This window comes from Phaethon aethereus (genome assembly GCF_964289735.1).
Source record: "Phaethon aethereus genome assembly, chromosome: 5".
Taxonomy (NCBI): Eukaryota; Metazoa; Chordata; class Aves; order Phaethontiformes; family Phaethontidae; genus Phaethon; species Phaethon aethereus.
Window position 1 is genome coordinate 15040092 of NC_138579.1, and position 6513 is coordinate 15046604.

The window sequence follows — 6513 nt, forward strand, 5'->3', positions numbered from 1 at the left end:
CTCCATCTGTTGTGTGCTACTGCTTAAGTGCAGGTGGTGATTTAATTAGTACCTCTCCTGGACAATTTACAGTCTAAGAGCTCACCCCCCTGCCTAAGGGTCCATATGGAACTAGTGGGGGTCTGGGGCTAGCATAATCACTGCATTTCATCAGTCTCCAGCAGAAATGCAAACTTCAGGACTGGTTTTACTAGGCATGTCCTGCTTTCTTAAGCAGAAACACTGTCCAGGTGGAATCCGAGGACCGACTGCTATTTAGGGATTTCGGTCCTTCTGCCCAGCTCTGGCAGCCCTCCACATGTGATCAGTGCCACATGAAGCACTGCCTAGGCACTCATGCGTGAAGACTTGAGGATTTAACCATGTCCAAGACATGGGGTCCCTAATGCACATACTCATGCAGATGTTACGCAGGGATGCAGAGTTTTGTAGACGGGCTGTGAAACATCTGAACATTTTGTTTAACTGAAGGCAAATCATGTTTACTGTGTGAACACACAGTGTGCCTTCACCATCCTCCATTTGATCATCTCACATAGTCCCTATATTGTTGAAAATAACCATGTGCTTTTAATAGTGCAAAAGATAAAGTTCTCTGCTCCAAGGATTGGAAATCTCAGGACAGAAAACATATATTCTCAAGCTTTCTTGTTGTATGATTGCAGCTCAGCTTACTATTGAATCTAACATAGCCTGAGAGTGCAGACAGATTCGTATTTTGCGTATCTTTGAAGCCAGGATACCAACGCCGCGATGCCAGCAGACGGTCATCTGGCTCACAGCAACATTGGGTGAGGAATAGAACCAGGTTTCAAAATACTCATTGAAGTACACCTCCAAAACCCACCTTGTTCTTCTGAAGGCCAAGAATATCTGATTTCCCTGGTTTTTTTACTATTATTATGACAGCCAATGTGAAAAGTAGTGAGGCAGATGAACTTATTTAGAGTAAGACCACACATAATTTTTTACCAAATATAGGAGAGACATTTACCTTAACCTCTCTCCCCTTAAACGGTCAGTGTTTAAGCTTCTCTGTTACTAGTCATTTGCAATACATGGGGAGATATTTGCTGTTGTGTGCTTACAGTTGCATTTATTAATATGCCAGCTCAAAGGAAAAAAGTAAAAAGTATACTTTAATGCAAACATTTGGTTATTTTTATTATATAAAACAAGTTGCAATATTATAACTAACACTACAAAATATGGACTTAAATTGTGTTACCAGCACAATTCAATACATGATCCTATTTTAAATCCAGTTATTAATAAAAAGAAAAATGTTACTTCTGTTCAAAAGTAAGTATGTAACTTTCCTCAGCTTATGTACACGCATATATATGGATATAAAACGTAAAGCAATAGGCCAATTCTGCTGTTACATGTATCAGTGTAACTAACAATTAAATCCAGCCAAGCCAAAGCTAGCGAGGGCAGTTATAATGTTTATGGAAACAGAAAATGACACATTATTTTAGCTTAATTATCAAGGAACAGGAAATTGAAAAGTGGCATCAAGTTAGTAACAAAACCTCAACCTTCTGTCTAATGCTGGGAGAATCAGCTCCCCAAGCGGAGAGTCCCAAGTCACAAAACCTGCTGGGGAAGACCAGAGCATCTTCACCGCTGACCCAGCAGCAGCTGCTGGGGAGCAAGGGCTGCGGCTGGTCCAGGCTGGAGGACATCTCCAGCCGACGGGACTGTGTGAGATGAGACTGCATGACAGCATGCTGTGGCACATCACAAACTATGTCATGCAGGAAGAGACAGATGAAAAACTGAAGCAAGATCTTTCTTCCATGATAAAGTTTGAAAGATAATTTCCTTTCCCACTGCTTTTCCAAAATAAAACCTTGGGTGATGCAAGACCATCTCAACCTGTCTATGCAGAACTGCAGACACCCTGGAAGACCTTCTCAGTTAAGGACTTTCCCCATTGTCCTGTGCATGGCACGAGCCTCTGGGACCATGGCTCCCAAAACAGCCCCTGCTCCTTTTTCCAGAAGCTCTTTTTCTCCCGAAGGTTCTGTAAGTATCATACTGGGAAGGTGGGCACGCCACAAATGATCTAAAATCTTGGTTTAAAGAGTTGCTACATGCATACGAATGAAATACCTTGCACTCTGCAACCCACCTGGCATCTCCCTAAAACCACAATACACTGTACACACTAGAAGTAAAGGGGAAAAAAAGTCAGTAGTCGAAATATGAGTGTTATACTCACTGTGTTCAAAAGCAGATGCAAAAAAATAAAATAAAGCCATCATTTTGTCTCCCTATACTTTTGATCAGCTCCAAAGAGATTTTTATTTCTGTATTACCCAGAAAAGAAATTATCAGAACGCCTATATGGTCTTGCAATGGGAAGTTCCACCCTTTAGAAAAAGCAGGCACCTTGGGTTTAGATTTCACAGTCTTCATCTACACAAGTAAATTAAACAAAGTCATTCTTTGGTCATAAGGCCAACTGGTACTGGCTCCTGACCTAGCTCCTGACCTGGGAGGGTGCAGGTTAGCTTGGGCCACGGACGTGCTGGGGACTGCTCTGAAGATTTAACAGCACAGCTCATGGTCTTCCAGTGCCAGGAAATGTTTCCTGGTGCCCCTTCATTTACCAGGCAAAAAATTTCCTTCATTTGGGGGTACTGACAACCAAATGTGCTCCATTCTTTTCCGGCTTGGACGCATCATGTCCTCACTTGATCAGGATAAAGCCTTTTGCTGTGTGGAAAGAACGTGCTGGACCTTGGCAACTTTCAAGGCCGTTAGAGCAACTTGCTCAAGCTTGACATGCACTATTGTACCGTTGTCTCCTGTCCAGCCTGGCAGATGTGGACAGGAAAACTCTCAGAAAAAAATAACTCATAATAAATGACCTGACCTAAAACCAGACCTTTGCCACAGATTAAGCTACACTGGATACAGGAGTCAACTGTACCTCTTCAAAACAAAATCTGCAGTGGGCTTAGATGTTACTTACCCAACATTGCCAAATACAGATCTTTGCCGTGATTTTCACCCCGAGTCAGTTGTCACCCAGCTCATATATATTGAGGACCATAAGGTCTGGAAGATGAAAGTTGATCTTTTTCAGTCAATAAAATTTTCCAGCACGGAGTGGGCAAGTAATTGGCAAGATGGTTAATAATAATGAAAACTGTCAAAGAGTTTAGTCATTACCAACAACTAATGCCCCTGAGGAACAAGCTACTTGATGTCAGTGCTTACAGCTGGCTGAACTCTAGAGATTTTTTTTTTCCTTAAAAATAGCATCCCTATTTACTACATTATTGTTAAGAAATGATTGCTGTTTCCATTGTAGCTGCTTTTCTGACTACATTAAAACATTGCTCAAGGCAGCTGTATAGCTGCACCTGTGCCCCGGTGTAAAGTCTAGGCATGAAAACTTTGGAAAAGTCATATACAAGGCAGCAAAGTATTGACATACATCAAATGGGTTTGAGGTCTTATTTGTTTAACAGAAGAAAAATTATGAATTCTTAAAACTTAAATTTTGAGTGCAGTTATGAGTTATCAAATGATGCTTACACCTCTTTTCATATAGACAAATGTGTGTTTATGTCTGAAAACACCTAAGGGGCCAATGCATCTCACATGCTAAGCTGACCTTTTAAAGAAGGTTATTGGCATCTTTCAGAGAGGAAAAGCAGGCTTGGATATTCATATGTTGTGACCAGTTTTCACCTCTGCACTTCTGAATTTCTAAGTTGATCATAACCAAACAGTGCTGGGCTGAGCTCACACACAGCGGGATGGATTTCTACTGGGGACCTCCCCATACAACCATATCAACGCTACCAGGTTAAAGAAGAGGCAGGCTTTGCTTGGTGCATTCCTGGAAGTGTTTTGCTGGGTTTGGGCTGTGGGCCAGCGGTGCACAAGCTGCTCCCTTGGCCATGCTGAGGCCCAGCGCAAAGGTGCGAGGTGGGGGAGAGGCTGGCAGGGGAAACGAAGGCAGGAGAAACACCATGGCAGCATGTGAAGTTGGGTCCGCAGGCTCGTCTCTGCACTGGTGCCAGTGTTGCCCACCGTGCCACTGCTGAGCTTTCTGAACTTGAGTCATGGCTTCAGTGTTATTTAATTACAGGCTGCTCTGCTTAGTAATGTGATATATGTGCCTCGTGCTATTCCTGCCCTGCAACCTGACACAGAGAAGCTAGGCACAGCTCAAGCTCGCCCCGCATCGGGGATGTCCTCACGGCCCTCTCCGTCCAGGGCTCAGCACCCAGAAGGGTTTTGCCAGCATTTGAGTAAGCATCCCCACTGCAACACCCTACCTATTTCACTCTCTCTCCATTGCTTTGGCAGCAAGCTCTGAAGTTTTTTCCCAGATACTCATGGAATAATTTGTCTATTGGATGCCTTGAAAAATATATAAGTTCAAATTATATTGGCCTTAAGATAATGACTATACTACAGACTGCAACACAGCGTGGCGGTGCTCGGGCTGACTGCTGGGTACCAGAAGCAATGTACATGAAAAAAAACTGAGGTCTGCACAGAGCTACTCTGCCTTAGAGGTAGAGAAAAAGAGGACGCAAATCTGGGTCTGCACTGTGCTCTTAGAGATATGCTGGGCCCTCCATGCGATCCAGCTGTGCTAACAGAAGGAAAGGAAAAATGTGTAAGGAAAAATGCAGATGCTCTAGTCTCAGTCCCAGAGGTGTATCAGAAGAGAAGGCAATAAAACCATATTGCTGCTAGACAAAAGTCTGTGACTGCCACATAACACATGGGCAAGAGCAGCTGCACTGTGGTAACCAGCAGTACTCTGGGCTATTTTATTTTAAGACCTTTATCCTGAGTCAGCATCCAGGTGGTATACTGGCATGTTCAAATGTAGTAGCAGGGCTTATCAGTTTATCTAAAGCTCAACTTGTTTGACATCCTGGTATATAAATGCATTTTTAAATTAAGAAAGATGCTATCAATAAGCATCCTGTTAAACAGCAGATGATATATCAGGTACTTAGATGTACATGTACTTCTGTGCTTTCAATAGTACAGGCTCGTTATTTAAAAGCCAGGGAACTAGACCGACAAATACCACGGTTTAGACTAGGTATGTTTTAAGCTTGGAAGGGAACACGATGGTGAGAAACATCTTTCCAGCATCATAACAACGTACTGAGCTGGCATGCACCTACTTGAATGTTTTCCCCACTCAGTGTAGGCTGGGAGAAAGAGTAAGGGGGGGAAAAAACTTATTTGCAAGTCTTGTCTCTTCCTCTGCCAATAAATATTTCCCGTGTGAAGGATGCGGCACCCACATAATGCCGGCAGCAATCACCAGGGGTGTACAGCTCAGTGTTTGCCGTCAGCCGAGCCATGCCGTTTTACCGACGGCTGCTGCCCGTGGGCCGGTTTCCATATGCCTTTAGCTGTCACCAGAGACTGCGTGCCACTAAGTGACTGTCAGCCGGGGGCTGGTGGCATTCAGCACCAGCAATCTGCAAGAAGTAGGTGGCCTCAGGAGGCTCAAATGGGCTACAGCAGGCAGAGGGTAACTAATAGTTAAATCAGAAAAAGAATACTTAAGAACCTGGAAAATGATGGCAAAATTCCTGTCTAATTAGTCTATGGCAGACATCCTTGAATCATCTCAATTTAGAGTAACTTTTGTTATGCAGGTCTTGTTTCTACTCAGAAGTTTTTAAGTATAACTACGACCAAGATTGTCCTTAAAATCTCACAGCTAGAGCTAGCTGAAATTTGGCTAAGGAGCCAAAAGAAGCGGAAGAGGAATTTGGAAGAAGAAAGATTACATCTCCACTTTCTGTTTTCTTCCAGCCCTTTAGTCCCATCAGCTCAAGAGGTGCCAACTCTTTTAACAGAGGAATTTACAAAAGGCTCTCTTGGTCCCTGAACATTTTCATGTGCCTGAAGTGAATTTCTGCACGTTAAAAGAGGCATTTGCACCTTCACTGCAATGGGAAATGCCTAATGACACTCTGGTGCCTGATGGCATTTGTAGGTTTTACACTGAAGTAAGAGTAGTATTTTGCTCTCTCTGCTTTATACTTCATAAGAAGAAGGGAGATTGTGCTATTTTTCTGATCACCTGCTTTTGTATAGTGAAGGTATTCTTTAATATAAAACAGCATTTAATGGGTATTTCAGAAAGTTCAGGAAACACAAAACCAAATTAATTTATCATATACATCAATGTTTAGGGTTAAGAGAACACTGTCAACTACTAATTGGGGAATTACAATCAACATCCACAGTAAGAGCTTTAGATACAAGGTTTTGCTTGTGAACTTTTCTGGATGCACTCATCATTTTACATTTGCTTCATTTTGTCTTACTCACGTTCTCGGGTGAGCAGCAAGATAAAACCTATCCTGATTACATCAGGAAAAACTTAACCAGGCAAAATGCTATCAAGTGCAGAGAGACCACAAAAGAGGAGAACATGTGCTTCCAATCACCACTTGGGTGAAAAAAACATTTCAGACAAAATGAGTTTTGGGTTTTTTTAATATCCTT